This window comes from Nanorana parkeri, unplaced genomic scaffold, assembly GCF_000935625.1.
Source record: "Nanorana parkeri isolate BGI_ZX_2015 unplaced genomic scaffold, ASM93562v1 scaffold1288, whole genome shotgun sequence".
Classification (NCBI taxonomy): Eukaryota; Metazoa; Chordata; class Amphibia; order Anura; family Dicroglossidae; genus Nanorana; species Nanorana parkeri.
This window is the reverse complement of record NW_017307556.1, coordinates 357,445-379,936: the sequence shown is the minus strand read 5'-3', so window position 1 is coordinate 379,936 and position 22,492 is coordinate 357,445.

The window sequence follows — 22,492 nt, the reverse complement described above, 5'->3', positions numbered from 1 at the left end:
ATATATATAAAAAATTAGGCTGTAAAACTGCATGCACAACCATTAGTTTGATTTCAATATGTAAGGGATGATTTTTGGGTTACTTTGAATATTCAGTGAGGTTTAACCCCTTGGGAAATGTATACAAAACAAAATGTATGCTTAACTCCCTTCTGCATGCAATGTGCCCCTTGTTGTTGTCAGCAAGAATTCCCTCTAGTGGTTCACAATTATGTGATCACTGTGTGAGCTATGACATAGTAATCATACAAAAGGCTGGACGCTTTAGCCGGCAGATGAACACGTCAAGCTGCAGTAGGGTCTGCAGTGTCATGTTTAATAGTGTAATTGTCAAATACACTTACATTATTACAAATAGTAATACATTCATAAAAATATTTTAAATGCTGGCTCTGGTAAATTTGGAATGGGAATCTTGACATCGATGACCTTTGGTCTCAACTTGGATGACTAATGTGGACTTGGCTTCACCTTATTTAGTAAGCTAAGTGAACATAAACATGAAGTGATCGTTAACTTTCTGAAGTAAACATTCTTTACTCCTTTACTAAATCAGCCCATTTACTTGCATTGTAAGGAGCAGCAGTAAAGCAAAACTACTAGCACTTCAAAACAGAAAGTAGAGCCTGCATGTGCAATGGCTGCCTATATTGGCATGCATTAGGCTCAAAGGTTAACACACTGGGATGAGGATCCTTATTTTAAAATATGGCCATTATTTTTAGCTGAGTCCAGTGAGTTTTGAAAAACAGTCACATGGCCAAAATAAAGATCCTTGACCTCGCTCTAAATGTTTGTAAATTGAAACTATAACATAATATATAGACAAAATGTCTGATATATTAACATATTTATTACATCTGTTTTACATGTGCATGTAGCAAACTATGCAAAGGGCAGGGAAAGTGCATGCAAAATCAATTTTGAGTTAAAACAACAACTGCAAAATCTGCCTATGCATGATAATGTAGGAACAGTAAATGGCTGGAATCAGTGAGGAGGATTGAAACTTACTGATTAGCCTTTTAAACCCTATATTTCCTAAGAAACAAGTATTCCACCTTGGACCTTAAGGATTAGAGATTGCTATTTAAATGTTGGCATACCTATAGCATTGGCTCTCCCTATTAATTATGCATCCATCTAGAAGTATTAAGATCTCGATTCTAAGACGTATTGGTCCATGGTTGGATGAGCTGCCCAATGTGTGTGCAGTATAATTATATTCCCCGCAGTCTTCATAAGGAGGACAGTTTTTCCCTCTGAAATCATTCCATATATTCTGTGGAAGTAGACTTAGTTCTACGAAAAACATTAAGAAGAACCACATTTTGTACTAATGACTGCAGGCAAATACTGAATATAATTCTGTACTGTTACAGTATATAGAAGCTGTATAATGGTAATTATGAGTATGTAGTGTATATGGAATGATATATAATATGTCACTAATAATACTCAATGTCTATATATTTTGTTTTTTGTTTTAAAAAAATTCAAATGTGATGATGCAATAAAGAAATCTTGCTTTCTACATACAGTATTTCAGACACAAGTATAACATAACGCATCAAGTATAACATAACCGGTTTTAACATGGTTTAATATGGTCAAGTAACAGTAGCCGAGGCCAGTATAATGACGCACCACCATTGGGTGCATGCATGACAGCCTGAGCTTACAGGAAGTGTGTTGAATGATGCTGGGCATTATTTATTGAGGAAGAAGAGGTAGCTGGGACCAGAGGAGGAATCCAAGTGCTGCGCTAGAGCATAAAGTAGGAGAGTACTGTTTTGGGATCTTTTATTCTGTTTCAGTGTTAATTATAAACAAAACCCCCAAAAAATAAAAAATGTAAGCAAATTTGAATATTTTACATTTTAATATGCAGCCAGTGTCCCCCGATTTTATTTCACACATTCTAAATTCCAATTTTTTCCAGAGCTTTGTACCTCAAGCTTCAATTTACACACAAAGGTAAATTAATCAGAACAGTTACTCCCACCCCTCACTCCCTTACATTTCTTCTCATTCCACCTCCCTGACTGCCTTCCTCTGTACTAAGTTCCTGTTAAAAAGTGTGAAAACAATCAGATTCTGCCGTTCTCGCTTTATAAAATCCATAATGAAAATGTGAATCCACTGCCAAGGGTGTATTCTTTATTTACTATTTATTTGTAAAACGTTTGACAGTACATATACTTATTCACAAGTAAAGAATAATTTTTCCAACATTAAGATTGCTCAGGTGGTGATAATGAAGGCAGTCCCTCCCAGTTGGAAACATGTTTAAAAATAATAAAGAAAGGAAGAAAGCATTATTTTTGTTAGCATTATTGCAGTAATGCTCTCAAGTGACTATGTAACTTAAGTGTACATACTGTGGTTATGCTGAAGATGGAATGTTGTTTGCTCTGTCTGCTTGATTACCTCTCCACAAAAAGACATTGGTGTTAATGCATCTCAGATCTTCAATACAATATTCAGAAGGTCCTCTGAAAGCTAGGGAAAATAGGATTCCTCTGTAGAATGGTTAATTGATGTATACAAGGAACAAATATAGGGACTGTGTTACACTTTGCGCAAAAACCATTTACTAGCGGTAAAGAATAGTTGCTCTTTGAGTGACAATGACCCTTATTATTACAACGATACAATTGTCCAATAGCTTGTTTTTCTAGAGAATGAGTATACCTAATAGCTCCTGGCCAGGGACGGGTACCAGAAGATTTTCAACAAGGTATTCTTATGTTTTATACTAAAAAGATGAATAGGACATTAGAAATGTACAAGATACAGTACATCCTATATACAATATATCCCCCCATCCAATAGCCTACTCTGTGCTTCCTTATGCAATGGAAAGGGTGAAGCTTGTACATTAGGAATGCACCTATACCGATACTAGTATGTGCTGATACAGAGTATTTCAGTGAGTATTCCTACTCGCCCAAATGCTCCAATACTTGCCCACAATAGCAGAACTTCTGGTCAGAGGGAGATATCCTCTCACCGGCATGCCATGAGGGAACATGGAGCTGCTGTTTTGCTGGCTCGATTCTGATTAGCTGAGATATCAGCTTACCAGCCAATCAGCATCAAGCCGGTCAAACAGCATGGAGCCGGCTTCCTTGCCAATCAGGAAGCCGTGTCTGCGAGAAATGTCCCATCTCCCGGGTTCCTGATTGTCTGGGAAGCCGGCTCCATGCTTTTTGGCCAGCTCAATGCTGATTGGCTGGGAAGTACCAGTATCAGAACTCGGTATTGGTAAGTACCGAAGGATAAATATCGGTACTTGTACTCAATACTGGAAAACCGGTATCAGTGCACCCCTATTTTACATAATAAGGGACTTCATAATTCAGGTAGACCTAGAGAAGTACAATGCATATCTACAACCTTGAGCTACTGACTAGGAGAAAACATGCAGATCAAGAGTTCAGATTTCAGTCTGACTTCACTCACTTAATGCTTAGAGCCAGTGAGTCAGGTACTACTGAAATAGCACTTTTAGAAGGAGTTGAGCAATAACATTTTTCATATTTCTCTCAGTACAGGTTTCCTTTAAGGTGGTAGCCTACACATGCTTTTGCATACTGTAAGACATCAATAAAGCATAAAAAGTAGCATGGCTTCCTCTAGTGCTATACATGGGCCTAATATAGTTGGTTCCAATAAAGTGGGTAGTTCTGACATTACAATTTAGACCTTATTCACATGGGCATGTTGCTCCATACAGCATGAAGGGTTAGTTGGTTATGCGCCCTAAGCTGTGGGAATATGTGTGTGGGCAGCTAATTTAACTCCATGTAGATGCAGGAGCTGTGCACCCTCACACTCTGCTTTATGCAGTTCTGAGTTTTGACAGCCACACACAGATGGTGTATGGACCTGTATGCATCCCGTCTGTGCCTGATGCTATACACAGCCTGTCCTCACAGAGCTGAGGAAAGCAGTGTGTAAGAGTGCCTACATCTACATAGGGTTAAATGAGCTACCAACATGTGTCTTTATGCAGCTCTAGACAAATCAATAACTCATCCTTTAAACTGTATGGGGCAGCATACCATGAATGAGGCCTAAATGTTAAATACAAGGATCCCAGAGCACCTTAGGTTGTCTAAAATGAAAGCACAGCAGGGTATGTTGCTTTTTATGCACCAGTGTCTCAGTGACACCTCAGATGGAGCCCTGAGCAAAGAGGGACATAATCCAGCCAGGAAATAAGGTGAGGTCTATCTGACTTACTGCAGTTTCTAATGCGCACTGTAAGAAGTTGTAACGGCCGCCGCCGTCACCTGCGGGCAGGGGAGGAGGAAGCGGCAGCCAGCCGCTCCTTCGCTGGGCTGATTGCGTTCCACGGTGGAGCGCACACTCCTCACTTCCGGGTTTCGGGAACGCGTTTAAAACTGAGAGAGTGAAACCAGGGTTCCATACCTGAGAAGCCTCCGCAGCTGCGATCCACACTACTGCAGTCCATTCAGGCGTTACAGAAGTTCACAGTTGCAGTGAAATATGAGCAAGCAATTTTAGTACAGAGGGGAGCCTGTATAACTGTGCAAGACTAAGGTCAAGATTTAACTTGTGTATGTACAAATTAAATTTTGAAAATTGAGGTCAGAACAGAAGTTATTCTTTAAGATACCTCCTCACCACCAGCATCCCATTTTACGTTTGTACTAATTTGTCCTCAGTCCTGCCAGATCCACACTGTGTGACCCACAGGAAGCCTTATAGCCTCTGCTGCATAGTCTCCCTCTCTGGTCCATGTGCAAAAAAAATCCCATTAATTATTTTGGAGGTGTTATCTATCAAAGGGATGCATAATAGATTGCCTATCCATATAAATGGATAGGACTTTCTTCACATGTAGTAGCTGGCCTTGGTGTTTGCAGGGGTACACAGCACGGATCTGGCAGGAGCAAAGACAGATAAGTGTGAGGGTGAAAGGATAATTTTACGAAAAAAGGAAATAAGGAGATTGAAGAAAATGTATGAAAAAGCTCCATCTGCTGGCAGAAAATGTATATGTATAATATTTATTTATTTATGAAATACTTCATATTTACTTAAAAAAGTAAAACATTTTTTTTAGACCATAATACATAAAGAACACATATAACCACTTTACAGAACTTTAACAACTTATCAAAATCCAAACAACGTGAACTGCTGAAGAAGTTTAGGCAAACTTTCAGCAGAAGATTTGTTTCATTATTTACTCAACTATATTAAAAATAAAACCTTGGGTTGTTATTATCCAGTGGTGTTTAAAAGACATTTAATCATTCAAGCCTTTATAGCACAGCTAAAGTAGAGTTGGTTTTATTACCACATAAAAGCATATGAGTGAACTACATATTATTCAGCAATAAAACACAGTGTTCATATTCTTCAGTTTTCAGGAATGATAATATATTATATACATTTTCTTTTGAATGGATGCTTTGAGGTCTCCCTGCACCTGTTCTAACTCCCACGCAGATGCATACTCCATTAGCAGTCTTGTGTATGGAGACAACAGTGAATACAAATCTCTGTATAAATGTCACCAAGCAGATGAGTGGAGACTCATTCTGAAGGAATCAAAATATTTTGATAATGGATTTCTCCTTTCACATCTCTTAGTGAAAACTCTGATGGGTTCTGTAAAACAAGCCATTCTTTGAAGCAATTACCAAGATTCTCAAGATTCTTTTGTTTCTCAAAATGACTGTAAAGTACTGGCGTCGTTATTATTTCCTTTTAAATCAATGGCTGACAATGAGTCTAGGCTTTATTTCTTAGTGGTAACATTTTAGTTTGTCAGCAGTGCTTGACGTGTGATCCATCAGACTCAAAACCCCATGTTTATGTTTATTTTTGTTAAGGTGAACTTGTTACTTTGCCTTTTTGTACTAAACTCTTAAACTTGAATAAACTCAGATTGAACTAAAAATAAGACTCTCTTACCAACTTTGCTGGTCAAAGCACAGATAAATGAAGTATTAGAAATGATTCCTTGCAGTGTTTTTCTTTTCCGCAAACTTTTTTTTTTTACTTGCTGTGTGCCTATGTATTTGCAAGGGGATATAACCACTCCCTAGCACAGCCCCCTCCCTGCATGCATATCATAGCTCTCTCCTCTTCCGGGAGTGCCTAATTACTGATTGGACACTTTTCAAGACTTATAGGAACCTGAGGGAGGGGACTGCTAGGTTCTGATGAAGGGGGCGTTATCCCAGAAACGTGTTAACCAAGTCTGTCATGACAGTAGTAGGATGTTCGCTCCAGACTGCATGCTTTTGATGGAACTGTCTTCTGAATATTCTCACAGTGCAGATGTACCTCTGCCACTACAGGCATTCTTAACACTGGCTGTTTGTGAGTACATTTCTTGCTTTTAATATGTCCACTTAATAAAGACTTCTACACTAGAGAGGCACACTGTTTTTATGTTTCCTGAGTGCCTAATTACTGTTTGTGCAGACAAAGCTCCTCTGCCCCTCCCCTCACCTTGCCTCATGATCTTTTATGTAGATGACAGAGGAACAAAGTGGGATAACAGCTTTAATTCTGCTGAGGCTGCTGGCCACACATCCATGGTAAAATAAGTTAAACTCATAAACAATCTTATAGGAAGATTGTTGTTGAAATTAATAGTTTAGCAACAGGTTCTCTCTAACATTAAATAGAAAAACATACTGTCACATTTTGTTTAAGCATGTTTTGTACTTTAAAGTCTCTTCCGTGATTTTTAACCATTGCACTGAATAAAATATTTGCTTATGCCAGCAGTTTCTCTAATGTCTTTATTAACATGCCTAATCTCAGATAGTGGTTTGACCTTTCCTAACTTTCTACTTTTCCTTAAAAACATAGGAAACCTGTGCAGGCAGAAGTAGAACATCAGCTACTGCTCAAAATGCTGGTTGCTTGGCAGCCACACTGATACTCTTACTTCAGTGTTATGAGTCTGTGAACTAGCACAAACTTGCAGCAAGTGAATTCAATCTGCAATCACATGTACTGATCTACATACTTGTTCCTGGACAAATACATACAAAGTACAGGAGCTATTTAATCAGGAGATGGAAAACTGTGACGGTTGGAGTGTGTGGACTAGAAAAAAACCCACAGCCCACAACAGTGAAAAGTGGTGATGTGCTAGCTAAGCCCCGTCCTTGTGTGCTACGTGTACCAGCCATCTTATACAGCTGTCCATGAATCAGTGGCATAACAATAGCCATAGCAGCCACATGGGCTGCTATGGGGCCTGGGGTAGGAGGATGCCCTATTAGGGGGGCTGATTAGGTAGACTAAACTGTGAGGTTTCCAGTATAGAAGGGCTGAAACACCAAACCTCAGGATCTTCCAGTCACAGTTCCCCCTCTGTGTAGTAAGAAGCATTTGCCTAACTATCTTAGCAGTGTAGATTTATTGCCTCCTGAACTACTGCTACAAACTGAAAATAGCCCTCTATGCCTAATTCAGTCACAACTCCCAGAGCTTCATTTCTATTAGAACCCTATTGGAGGGCTGAGGTTTGTGGTTCTACAAAAATATAAAATGTTTGTATTAGGGTTGATGAGTAAGTGTGTGCAAGAGCATTAAACTTTTATAATCATAATATAGTCATAATATAAAATATAATTATTGTTGTTATTATTAGTGCTACTATCAATTTTAGCCCAGCTCTGCTCCCTAGTAGTATATTGAGTATGCTGACAGCTCTCAGCTGCATGTCCTTGATCTTCATGTTAAGGTCAATGACACGTTTTGTCACAGTTGTCACTGCCAGCCACTACAGAGAGAGTTACGTGGGGGCCCCAAAGTTTTTCTATGAGGACCCATTATTTGTACACTTCTGTGATGAATGTTGTAAAATCTCCTTTAGATTGGCCAAATTATGTAATGTGAACAAATGGTTCTTCTGACAACTTTACCACGCTAAGTGATATACCTCTTTCAGTTTGTTCTCATTTTAAGAGTGTTAGTGCAGATAAAATATTCAATCTTGTCACACTAATGGCTGTCCCCCAGTAACATTTGAAGCACTTTGCCCTAATTGAACTTCATCCATGCTCTATTCTAGCTACCTCTGGTACTTGACTACTGTATATTAGATGTACCATACTACACATTATCTTTCATACTGCACACATGCCCAATTTCCATTTAACTTTGCTCCATCCCATTTGTACCTTACCCTTGTTTAATTGTTTTAATATAAAAAATACTGCATATTGTGCTTTTCTTGCAACTTGTAGACGCTCTATTGACTTCAATAAAAATGTACAGGTGAAACTCGAATAATTAGAATATCGTGCAAAGTTCATTTATTTCACCAATGCAACTTAAAAGGTGAAACTAATATATGAGATAGACTCATTACATGCAAAGCAAGATAGTTCAAGCCATGATTTGTCATAATTGTGATGATTATGGCTTACAGCTCATTTAAACCCCAAGAACCCCAAATCCACAATCTCAAAAAATGAGAATATTACATGCAATCAATAAAGCAAGGATTGTACATAGAACAATATCAGACCTCTGAAAAGAACAAGCGTGCATATGTAGTCAGTACTTGGTTTGGGCCCCTTTTGCAGCAATTACTGCAATTACTTTTGCACAATATTCTAATTATTCGAGTTTCACCTGTATAGTAAAAACAAAAATTCACTCTATACCTTATAATATAAACCAATAATAGTATCTGTTATTTGATAGCACATAGGTCACTCCGCAATCATAGCAACATATTAGATTACCACACCATGCAGAATAACAAGCTGGGGCAATGGACCGATAGGTCATGTTAGCATAAAACAATAATTTATAAAGGGTCTGAGTCAGCCTCGTGTTTCTAATATGTATAGGTTATTCCAACAGAGGGATCTCTCTACAATAGTTCCAAACAATGTTTCTGGCAACCTGTTTTGGGTGTTCCTACTCTCCTTTGCTATGATATCCTCTTACATTCTCTATAATATGAAATAAATAAAAATCTGACAGAGAGCGTGGAAACCTTTCTTAGTGGCAAAAGCAGATGTACGTAACTCAAGAACAGAGATCTCCTCAATAGACTACCAAAGAGAAATAAGAAACTGTCAGATGGTTAAACCATAAGATGTCAGTTTTAAGCAGACTGACCCATTAATGGCAATACATAATACATAAATAAATAAATAAATAAATAAATACATAATAAAATAAACAGTCAAGGTCAGGTTATTTCAACAACTTATGCTTTAAAGTCTTAGGATACAACTGTAAAAAATGTTTTAAGCAGTGTAATGCACTCATACTATTGATTGTTACTGCAATAAGACAATAGCCATGTGTGACCACACTGCTATTTATTACCAAAAATACAAAGGATTCTGTAAAGCATATGGACACTACAAAATACATTTAATTAGCAACCAGTATCCTGCAGATTTCCTTCACAGCTTGTGCAAGATTTATATTCAAGGGCCCATCTCAGAAAATAGCAGTAGGATGTAGGTACTTAACACCGTTTTTATAGATGGCATTTTTTCTCTATGTATTGATCCATGGCTTATAAACTGTGAACATCCTCCTCAGCACTCTAATTGCCTCTAGGCATTTTTATTACAGAAAATATTTTCTTATACTTACAATGGCTTGTTTTGTAAAGTGGATTACAGTGATCATCGTTTCTGTGTTATAAAGTATATCTATGCAGTTTAACAGCTAATAATTAGAAGATGATACTGCTAAAAGTTATTTCCCTTTATTAGTTATGAGAGGTGATCCAAAAGTCCACAACCTTACACAGAAAGAAAAGAATCAGAATCATGAAAGTTTTTTGTCTTTCAACATACCGTATTTTTCCGTCTATAAGACGCCCCTATGTATAAGACGCCCCCAACTTTTCTTACCCAAAATTCCGAAATCAATATTTTAAATGGTATAATGCATCACACTTACCTCAATCACGTTATGCTCCGACATTACAGCTCCGGGTACTGGCCACACACTCTCCCGAGCGCCGGCTGACGTCAGGTACAAAAGATGTATGATCAGATTACAGAGACAAGATAACAGTTTTCCTCCAATCATAAATCTTTTGTACCCGACGTCAGCTGTTGCTGGGGAGAGCGGATTACAGAGCCACTCTCCCCAGCAACAGCTGACGTCAGGTACAAAAGATTTATGATTGGAGGAAAACTTATCTTGTCTCTGCAATCCGAAGTTTCACTTGTGAGGCTACGGTAGTTTGCAGTGGTATCGGCACTTTCGGCACTTTCGCAACCGCAGTTCTCTTCTCGGCCCCCATGTATAAGACGCCCCTCTATCTTTAGGTAAACATTTAAATGAAAAAGTAGCGTCTTATACACGGAAAAATACGGTAATCTCCTTGAAGAAGAAAAAACACAGCGCTCTCTCAGGGATGCAGGGCGTGCGTGGATGCGAATGGTGTGGATTGCTGCTCAAAAAAACAGGAGGAGGACCCTGTGAACGTAATGATGAGGCACTAAGAGCGCAAATCTGAAAATATAAATGGTGTGATTTGAATGAAATTTTTTTTTCAGAAAGTGAAGAACTTACTTGTGGTGTCAGAAGTCCGGGCGTGGTGGCGATTCTGGGGCTGCAGGAAGTGTTGTGTAATATTGTTCAATTGGCGGTGGTCTCCAGGTGAAGGAGTAGGGGTGAAACAGTACACGTGCTAGGAGTTGGCCATGGCGGCTGGGAATGGTATCATCAAATATATTGGTGAGCTCAGAGGTCAAGGGCTGAAGCAGAGAGCAGATATAGACTGGGTGCTGTGTGTGCCAAAGGGCTGATAGGGAAGCTGCCTCTGATCTTGGCCATGGTATTTGTTCTAAACGTGATGGAGTGAAAGTGACAGTCGGTTTGGAAGGGGGGTGCGCGGGGCAGTGTAACATGAGCAACGCGTTTTGAGGAGATCCTCTTTCTCAAGCTCGAAAAGAAGTAGGTAACATTGGCGGGAGATTCGCCGGGTTTAAAAAGAAACAGTGGGTGGAGTTTCACAGGTGAATTGGGAGATGAGTTAATTAATAATCAATAAAGTTAAATTCCATTGATATTATGTGTTATGTTTTATTAGAAAGGATTTAAAAGGGATTAAAAGGATTAAGAATGTGTTCGACTATGTCTTTGAGCGCTTTCTGATTGGTAACATAAGATTCTCTATATTAATGGGGGCTGGGGTATGGGAATTCAAATAGTTAGTGTAGCTGGATCAGATGAGGGTGAGAATCTCCAACTCCTCATTCAGTCCATTTGGAACTAAAGTTCCAAATGGACTGAATGATGTCCAGTACGTTTCTCTCCTGCATAGCCGCTGGAAACGCTCGGGTGCCGAGTAGTGTTCGGGAATGTGTTCAATAGCGAATAATACATGCAGATCTTGGATGCGTTTATTAGGTTTACGTGCGAAATGCCGTGGGACACTGTGGTCTGGGTCACCCTCTGAAATAAATCGTCTGTATTCTCCTATTCTTTTTCTTAACGGACGGATAGTACGACCAACATATATTAGATTACAAGGACATTTTAGACCATAAATGACATGGTCATGAGAACATGTAATGAATTGTTTAATGGGGTGGTTGTTATTGGCGCGTTCTGTGAAGGCAGATTGGCCATGAGTAATGAACTGGCACGTAAGGCAACGTGGTTTCCTGCATTGGAATGTGCCCACTCTATGGTCGAACCTAGGGAGCAGCATCAAATTTGCTCTGGGGTTTTGAATTTTGCTGGCTGCTATTTTATTTTTCAGGTTCTTAGCTTTCCTGAACGTCACTGTGGGTTTTGCTGGGATGGAGGGACCCAGTTTGGGATCTAGTTTGAGAATGTGCCAGTTTCTCCGCAGGATGCGCTGTATGGCGTAGTGATTGTTATTGTAGGTGGTAATGAATCTTATGTCCATCTCACCGTCTGAGGGTGTGATGGCTTTGGGAGTGGGTGGTGTTAAGTATGTTGAGTAGGCCTTGTGAATTAGTGAAGCTGGGTAGCATTTGTCTTTGAACTTGTTGGCAAGCAGTTGGCTTTGTGTATTGTAGTCTGTGGTTTTGGAACAATTGCGCCTAAGCCTACAGAATTGACTTTTAGGAATATTTTGTATCCATCTCGGGTGGTGGCCACTCTGGAAATGCACCTAGAAGTTGCCTCCAGTGGGTTTCACATGATTGTTGGTAGTGATGGACGTGCCATCAAAAGAAAGTTCCACATCTAAAAATACTATTTTGGATGAATTGGTTGCATGTGTGAAGGAGAGTCCTAGTCTGTTGTTGTTACAGTGTGTGACAAATTCCAACATAGCCTCGGTGGTCCCTCCCCAGATAATGATAATGTCGTCAATAAAACGACCATAGAAAATGAGGTGTTGGGCAAATGGATTATTGTCCCATATGTATTTTTCCTCCCAAAACCCTATGGTAAGATTGGCATAGCTAGGGGATGTAGTTAGCGCCCATAGCTGTGCCACGGATTTGTAAGTGAAATTTGTCAAGGAAGGCAAAATAATTGTGCTCAAGTGTAAACTTGGTACACTTGACGATGAACTGAGCTTGTTTGTGGTGTAGTGTGGAGTGGGAGGACAAATAATGTTGTAGCGCGTTGATGCCTACATCATGTGGGATAGAGGTGTAGAGGGAAGTGACATCTAATGATAGCCAAGAGTATGTGGGGTCCCATGTGTATTGTGAGAGTGTTTGGATTAAATGGCTGGAATCTTTTATGTATGAAGGTAAGTTAGTGACCGGGGGTTGCAAGAAGTGGTCTATGTAAACCGATAATCCACTTGTGAGACTGTTGGTGCTGGCTATTATTGGGCGGCCAGGAGGTGCACTGGCGTTTTTGTGGATTTTGGGCAGATGATAGAAGTAGGGAGTTTGGGGATGTTGGGGATATAAAAAAAGCTCTCTCTTTTTTAGTGAGAATGTTATCTTCCGTGGCTGTTTCAAGAAGGTGAAGTAATTCTGTTTGGTAAGTGGTAAGGGGATCAGATGTTAGGGAGATGTAAGTGGACTCGTCACCCAAGAGTCTGCGGGCTACGTTCACATAGTCAGGACGATCCTGAATAACAATGCCGCCACCCTTGTCTGCTTGTTTAATGACTATATCGTGGTTGGTGGTGAGTTATTTTAGGGCAGAAGTTTCGGCGGGGCTCAAATTGTACCGAGGTTCAGCCTTGTGACACATGGAAAGGAGATCTGAGTATGTGACATGATAGAATGTGTCTATGAAGGAACCTTTGGAATTATGGGGGTAGAATGTGGATTTGGGTTTGAAGGGCGTGTGGGTGATGCTGTCTAGTGTGTAATCAAAGGATGAGTGGGGATCAGCCAGGTCATAGAGGGCTTCTAGTGCCTCAAGATCTGAATTGGTGGTGGAGTCCATGAGACTGGGTTCATGGTGAGAAGGTGGTTTAGGAGGGATATTTCTATTGCAATAATGTCTTTTGAGTGTTAGTTTGTGGGTGAATTTGATTAAGTCTACAAACAGGATGAATGGATTTGGTTTGACAGTTGGGGCAAAATTGAGGCCTTTCTGAAGTAGGGATATCTCATGGGTGCTGAGTATATGTTTGGACAAATTGAAAATCTTTACTGTGGAGGGTCCTGGGTGATTATTTTTCCTTTTTTGTGCGTGTTTTCCACCACTAGTGCCTCTTCTGATAGTTTTCTTTTTAGTTTGGGTGGGTGTGGGGGACCCAGACCTAAAAAAGGCTCAGATGTTGGGGGTCGGTCCTGGGGGAGATTGGACATGTTTGGTGCTGTCGGCGTGGGGTGTGTATCTAATGATGGAGATGTTGAATCTCTGTATGGTGCTGCTTTCCAATGCACCCATTCAGACAACACATTCCTGCCCAAAGACGGATGTTCTACTGCACTTAAAAAGAGGGGGAACAGCATGCCTGTACACCTACTAGGAACAAGCATCTCCAATTTGGTCACCCATAGGGGACACCCCATTAGCTGTCATTTGTGGTATTTGTATAGACACACACCAGGAAGTACTTAAATATCAGCCTGCAACCTTAGCACAGTGTGTGTGACTGTTGATTAAGTTTCAGTCTCAAATAGACACAACATCTTTCATTTTTACACTCTACCTAACACTTAAACTTATTAAACATGGCAGACATACATTAAAATAAGCTATGACACACTAACACCACCCAAATCAAATCACAGGCATTCCCTGGTGGGCTATAGACTGTCCAAGGACAAAGACAAATATTTTTTACTGTTGTTTACCAACTATAGATAACTGCTCTGGCAGTGTACTGTCATGACAGGAAAGGCACTTGGTTGTCTACAGAAACAGAGCCCCTACCTACTATTCAGTCTGTTGAACATCTTTTTTTGCCAACAGTGTTAATCAAATTGTCTTTTAAAAACTCTAAAGAGAGTTCTAATGCTGTTATTTCAGCAACATTAATTAGTGATTTACACAGTATGTTTCAGGGAGAAGGCACACAAGTAAAGCTGCATTTTATGGCATGATCTTTTAAAGTTCTTTCCAACTGCTCAGTCATTTTTTGATCTTGCATTTCACTGAATTTCTGGTCTTATGCTGTACAGATAGCAGAGTAGAAGCAGTTCACTTTAGATTTGGGTTTTCATGCAATGTCCAGAGTCCAGTATGCTGGCTGCTGCTTTAGCCAGCTGTTTCTTTATTTCTTTATATTATGACAAGAATTGGTTGTTACTGCTTTTCTGTCATGGATCAGAAATTTACACAGTGGCCTACTTTCTGTATCTCCACAGTTACAAAATCTTGTTGTCTGATTCTTGTTATTTAGGCCCATTATAACATTTTGGTACTTTTTCAGTGTGTGCAAGCCTGTTCTGATATGTTCTCTAAGTACATTTATTTTTTGGCATAAGGTGTGCTAGCACAGAGAAAGCTGTCATTACAAATCGGACATCCAGCACAGTCTGTTTTAAGAGCAGCTGCATAGTGAAAACACAGAGCATCATAATATGTGTGGTAAGAAAAGCTATTCAAAGATAAGATGACTCTGTCCCCATTATGCTTCTGTCTTAGAAGTATGGCGTCAAGTTTAGTCGGAGACCAAAGACATTTTACTGATAAAGGTAATATTAAGGTCAACAGGGTTTCCTGTTGCAATTAAATCAATTAAAGTGACATTAAACCCTCAGATTTTTTAAAATAAAACAATACTGTAATGTGTGCCTTACTGTAATCCATGGTAGTTTCCCTTCTCTTTGCTGCTCTTCCTTTTAAATCTGTATCTGTTCTCATGCTCTGCAGAACATCTGTTTTGCAGCAGACTGCCTTGTCTCAGGAATGGATACACGGTGTCTATGTATACGTTTGTATAGGCTTGTAACCTGAGCCAGCACTACAGGAAGAGGCCCTGAGCTGAAAAGGGAAGTTCTCCCCAAGCATGAGAAGACATGAGGATTTAAAAGGAAGAGCAGCAAAGAGAAGGGAAACAACCATGGATTACAGTAAGGCACACATTACAGTATTGGTTTATGTTAAAAAATCTGAGGGTTTAATGTCACTTTAATACATAGCTAGACAGTACATTCAACAAACAACTATTCTTTTTGTGGTAAACATTTTAATTATTTATGTTTTGCATGATTTAGAATTGCTAGGCTGTCAATAAAGAGAAAAATAATAAGGGCAAAGTAAATATCATGGACCAGAATTTGACCGGCATCCCACTAGTTAATGCGGTGTGGATATTAACCCAAAAAGTTATAGTAGTTTTTGGTGATATTCTGCAGGCACCATAATGTTGTCTAGTCTATTCCTTCCTTCTTTCCTTCCCTTCCTCCCATCTGATCAATATGTCCTGCAGCAAAACTACCCTTCACAGCCAGCTTGTAACACATTATACTGAGCAGAAGGCTTCTCAGTCCTGCTTCTTAGGATGGGTTCCTCTCTGCTTCTTGCTGCATCATCCTTCCACCAATATCAGCAGCATCATGAATGACAGATGCAGCCAGTTAGCAATAATATTGAGATTCTGCACCACAAAGGGGCACTTATAGTGGACATGAACTGAAGGAGCTGTGGCCCAAAAAGTTAAGCAGAGGACAAAAGACAAGTCACCAGTATTGCCTGCAGGCTCACATTAGCTGATCTTTTCCCCATTACTGACCTACCATTCCTTGTTCTGCAATGTGTTTCTGAGTAAATGTAGCCATCTTGGTAGAGGAGCAGGACTTTGTTTCTTCATGTCAAAACTACCCTCTGGATGACTGGTGACTTAATTGCTAGTAGGATAATATTAAGGAAGCAACAGGAGAGGTTCTGAAAGCATAGATCCACAGAATGAATCACACAAAAGCAGGGAGATGCTTGCCCTGCAGTTTCTCATATTCAGCTTCCTTTCCAGCCAGAGCAGCACAGTAGTGCCACACTCCAAATATGATGAGAGTTGCAGTCAGAGGCATCAGTGCCTAAATGATCTGACACTAAAGTTATAGACAACTGTGAGGCTTTTGGTTTTAGGGATGCTTAGGTACAGGAAGTGCTCTGCTATTTTTCAAGTATTGCTCTGCTTAGGCACATATATTATTTCTAGATGTTTCTTATCAGGGATGGACCAGAACTCTGGTGCCCACAGTAGAATTTCAAGTAGTAGGGCCCTCCCTTGCCACCCATCAAATTTACAATATGACACAACACTGCCTTTTTTTCTGATGACCATACTTAACAGAAAAGATATGCATTTGCCATGTATCTATAACAGAATCCGGCAAATGTATTCAAATCAATTATTTCATTTGATTTGTTCATAGTTGTGCTCAGTAAACAACATCCAAGAGGTGTATCACAGCAAAGAAACAGATGCATTAAAAAAACCACAGTAATTGGTCAAGTAAGTATCACTTATAATAAGCATAGTGAGCAATGGCACTGTGCTTAAAGTGGACCTTTACCACCTTTGACTAAAAAACACATCCACATGCAGCTATGCATGCTGATATTACGTCATCCTACATTCATTAGCTAAACAAACATATTTTTATTTTACTTACAATTTCTTTTTTTCTACTTCCTGGTCCACTTGGACACAGATTATGTAATCATGTCCAAGCATTGCATCCTGGGAAGGTTACATCATGTTGGAGATTATTCACAAAGCTGCCGTAGGCAGCCGAGTGAATGACCCAGCCGAAGTGAAGTGAGCCAAACGCTGTTTGGCTATTCACTTCAATCTTGTACGGCTGATTTCAGCCATACATCGGCTGCCTTTGGCTGCCTTCGGTCAGCTGAAGTGTGGAAGGACTTCGACTCAGCCAATCCAACATTTGGATTGGCTATTCACTTCAGGCTGGTACGGTTCATTCCATCCGTATATCAGCTGAAATCAGCCGAACATCGGGTGGCTTTGTGTGGCTTTGGGTCGGCCGAACATGCCCAGCATGTTCGGCAGACCCAAAGTGCAGAAGCAGTTCGACTCAGCCGATCCAACATCTGGATCGGCTAAGCTAAACCTCCGGCAGGCTACTCGCTGATGTTCGGTCTATTCTCATAGATGCCGAACAGCAGTGAATAAATAGCCTCACTATCGAGCAGAGTGAACCTTTCTGGGAGAAAGTGTTTCTCTCATGGGCGGCCAGAAGCCTATTAGACTTCCAGAGCGTCCGGGGGAGGAATGACAGATGTCGTTCCTGGTTACGGGGTTCTCAGTGTGTAATGACAGCGTCCCTGGTTACCTGGTAACCAGGGACGCTGATCTTTCTGCAAGTGGCCGGAGCCAGCTGTAAGATGATGGCTGGCTCCGTCCAGCTGTCAGTAGCAGGCTGCCGGCCGCTCGGCCAGCTTCGGCTTCCACCTCGGCTCAGTTGAGCCAAAGCATATGCCTTCGGCTCGACTGAGCCGCTCGGCCGACTTCTGGAACTGTACGCAGGGCTGCCATCAGGGGGTACTGCCGATACTCATGTAAGGGGCCCAGGCAGTCTGGGGGGCCCGTCCAGGACCCTTACATGAGTATTGGCCGACAGTGGAAGGCAAGGAGGCGGCCGGGCCCCCGCAGCGCCGGAGAAGGCCTGGCCCTAGCAGTGCAGGGCCCCAGCATTGCCGATCCAGCGGCTTTGAGACAGGCTGGGCCGCTGCTCGTCTGATGTGGGCCCGGCCAGAAGTGACATTACTTCCAGTCCGGCAGCAGAGGAGGCCAGGTGTACAGGCACCAGGAGCAGGTAAGAGGAGCTGGGAGGGAGATGAAGCCCTGACCAGCCCACCTGAGACCCCTGCAGAGCCCACGATAGAGAGTAAGCATCACTAATGGTATATTGCACTGTATATGTACCATCAGCTATAGAGGAATACAAATCCCAGCAATACATTATACACTGTATGTATAATGTGTTGTACTCCTCTATAGCTGGTGGTATTCTGCATTGTGCTGTATAATGTATTATTGCTGGGATTTGTAGTGCTCTATAGTTTGTGGTATTCTGCATTGATTGCTGTATAATTTTACACTTTCCATTTCACATTATTGCACACCACGCTTGACTGATGGGACTGGCTCAGTGTTCTCTGTACAGCACTGCGATATATGCCAGAGCTATATCAATGTATAATAATAGTGTGTGACTGTGGGGTGACATTAGAGTGTAAGCTCCTCTGTACAGAGACTGGTGTAACTGGCTCAGTGTTCTCTGTACAGCATTGTGGTATATATCAGAGCTATATAAATGTATTATTGTTATACAGGATTTATATAGCACCAACAGTTTAAGCAGCACTTTACAATATAAGGAAGGCATAACAATCACAATTCAAGACAAGATGGTAAGGAGGGCCCTGCCCCTGAGGGCTTACAATCTAAAAGGGAGGGGGGAGTGATACATGAGGAGGTTATCCACATAAATGTAGAATAATAACAGTGTGGCGGCGGTGCGGGGGAAGGGGGCCCGGTCTAAAGCCATGTAAGGGGCCCCAAAATTTCTGATGGCTGCCCTGGCTGTACGGGCTATAGTTAATAACCGAAGGGGTTCTGGGGCCGAAGCTAGCTAAAGGATCAGCCGAAGCTACCGCTATATCCTTCAGCAGCTTAGTGAATAGACCCCATTGTGTTTAATGAATGTATAAGGAAGGTGGTATCAAATGGGTTAATTGCACCTACCAAGTCAGTCAGTGATAAAACTCATAAGGCAGAGCCATGCATGATGACATCACTACATACTGAAGGAGAGAGGTACATGCACATGCACTAGAGATCTGTAGAGTTTGTTTATATTGGGGAGACTTCTGGTGGAGGAACAAGGTGTTGTTTGCCTATAAATTACCTAATGGGGTTTTCACTTTTTTCTTCTCTCTTCAGAGCACTTTCGTATGAATTAATTGAATCAACATTTTGCACTTTATTGGATTTTGTTATCACATGTTTGAACTTTATTTGCACTGGAATGTTTATTTATTAGCACTGTTTAAGCACATTATTGTATTTTGATTGAGTGTTGTTTTATTAGTTACATACATTCTATTTAATGTTATAATATTTCTACAGCTGATAATGTGATACGTTTAATAAGTTTAATTTTTTTATCTCAACAGGGTTTATTGTTTTAGCTTAATAGTGCAACATTGCTACATACTGACACCTTGTGACCTAGAATTGCCTGGGTCTTAAAACACAGCCCAACATAGCTGAGAATGAGCACTGCTTAACATGACAGTTTTGCGTCAGCTACAGAACTAGCAAGTCTTCATGTAATTACATATAAAAAATTGTTAATTTTATTATGGGGTATACCAACATACAAAATATATTAGAGCACAAAAAAAAGAAAACAAAACAACCACAGCAAAAAAAAACTATATTTGCGAGGACTGAGCATTTATATAAACCTCCATCTCAAACCCATCCTAATTATGCATGCTTTTTGCATACTGTAATTCAAAAAAAATGTCTGTATGGTCTTGATAAACTGTTTTCTTAACATGCTTCATCAAGCAAGAGTCCACTTCTTCAGGAGAGTGTAGGCAGTAAGTATATGTTTATCATATTATTTATAGTAAAAACTTTGACACTATCTGTGTGTGCAATGTTTCAACTATCGAGGCTGGATAGAGGTATGTGTCTTGCTTTGGAGGACTTGGCTATCCTGCAGTACAGGACATATGAATATGAATCAAAATATGTCCCTATATTGCCTGTAGAATCATTAATTAGGGATCCTGGTCAGACAGATGATTTGTCCCTGCTGGCTCATTACTGAACAGTATTCTGTGCCCCCATAAGGTTTGTGTCCTTTATAACAACTCAACCAATTCTGCAGGATGTTAGAACCTTATAAGCTATTGACTAGTAAAAAGAATTATACACACTGGTTGTATCTCTATGAAACTGGGATTAATATACCTTTCGCTTTCTAAAGCTGCATGTTGAGCAAGACAGTGCAATTGAGAGTGGGTAGAATGCAGAGAGATACATCAGAATAGCAGAAACAAGCTGAATAATTTTAGTTTATTAGTCAATTCGGTTTTATTCTGTAAATTGTTTATGTTATCACAGTTTCCTAACAGCTAACATATTTCAACAGCAGCAGCACCAGTACATTATTAGTCACTGAGACCATGTATCTCAGCAACAGAACATTGTTATATTGTTACATACTGAGACCATGTACCAGCAACAGGACACCAATTCATTGTTACATACTGAGACCATGGACCCCAGCAACAGGACACCATTGCATTGTTATATACTGAGATCATGTACCACGACAGGACACCATTACATTATTACATACCTAGACCATAGACGTTAGCGACAAGACATCATTACTTTTGTTATATACTGACCGTGACTGGAGACTGAGTACCACACTAACAGAGCAACATTACATTGTTACATACTGAGACCACAGCAACAGGACAATATTACCTTGTTACTAGAGATGGGCAACATTTCCCAGGTTCAATTAGCAAAGGGTTTGGCCAATCTGGTTCAAAACTAGGTAAACTTGATCTTTGTAGCAAATCTTTTTGAAGTCTAAGAGGGGTAAATCCTGATGTTAAATTCTAGCCATTTTGGGGGTTAATAGGCAAACTACTGTAAAAAAGAACATGTAGCATTCAAAAAAGCAAAATACATATATACAGCAATGCTGTACAGAGAAGCCCTGGACCCAGTGTAGTAATCAATCATGTGGTTCGGAAGCTGAACAGCAGTGCTGAGGCAGCCGCCGCCTATACTGCTCCTTCTTTTAGAGATCAGAGGATTAGAAACACCTTGATAAGCAGAGATGAACCTGTACTTGTGGGCAGTGTGGCCAGATGGGTTAGGATGGCTGCTCCTTCAGTTTTCTGAAAGATGCCCCTGCTCCTGGACAAAATTCTGTCTTGGTGATCTCTTGCTTCTCCCTCAGAATGTTTCTCCTCTCCAATCGATGGCACCCAAGAATGCCACATCACCTCATCATCCACCCACTTTAAACATCTTGTTTCTCCCTGCCTGATGTTGTTTGGCAGAACTGTCCGCATCTTAAAGGCGGTCCAATATTTTAAAAGGAATGCTTGCACATGACTCAGATTATCCTCCTGCAGGAAGTGATAGTGTGATCAAACAATTCCACTGACTCATTATACTAATTTTGTAAAGCTATGGTGGGACTAGCAGTAAAGGAGGAGGAAAAGAGCACATTAGCTGCACTCACAGACAATTGGATGCTCTGCTCCTGGAAAGAGGAAGAAGAGGAAAGTTTTGTCAGATACTCAACTATCTCCTGCTTGTGTTGTGGCTGCATATCAAGGCCAGAACCTGCTTTCTCCTTACTACTAATGCATACCCAACCTGTGCCTCTTGCTTCAGACTTGCATGACATTTTTAGTAAAAGAAAATGCCTAAATTTAATGGAAGCTATGGCAATAGAGGAAATAAATATTTGGTGTTAACAACAGATGAGGGTCCACAATGCCAGAGGTCAAGGCAGGCTGAAAACTATGATCACTTGGGGACAAGCAGCAGGTCTTGACAGGCGGCAAAAACAGATAACAGGAGACAAGCCAAAGAACAGTACAGATGGAAAACAGGGATACCATGAGACATGCCAAAGGTCAGGACAGGCGGCAAGTAAGGATTAGCAGGAACAAGCCAAAGGTTGGCACACGGCACAGCAACAGGACCTGCAGCTTGGGCAGTTAAGAGGGGCTCAGCAACTAACTAGGAAAGGTGTTGATTGGGCAGTGAGCAGTGAGTTTAAACAGGATGAGCAATAGAGAGAAGCTGCATAAGTATAAGCAGGTGTGATAGGGCGATGCCTATAGCTGCCATGACTAGTGCAAAAGCAAGGTAGGAACAGAGCACATGTTGTGGAACTACAAACAACACTGTAGCTAGCCGTAGATCTGTGACACACAAGTTAGTTGAATTACAAGTAACAGATCAGCTGCAACTGTGACAGTACTGACAGTGGTGACATGCTGCAAACAAAGGGCAGCTTTTAATGTGCATGAGCAACAATTGTATACTGTAGACTTTGAAATAAAAAAGACACTAGCAGCAGAAAATGAAATA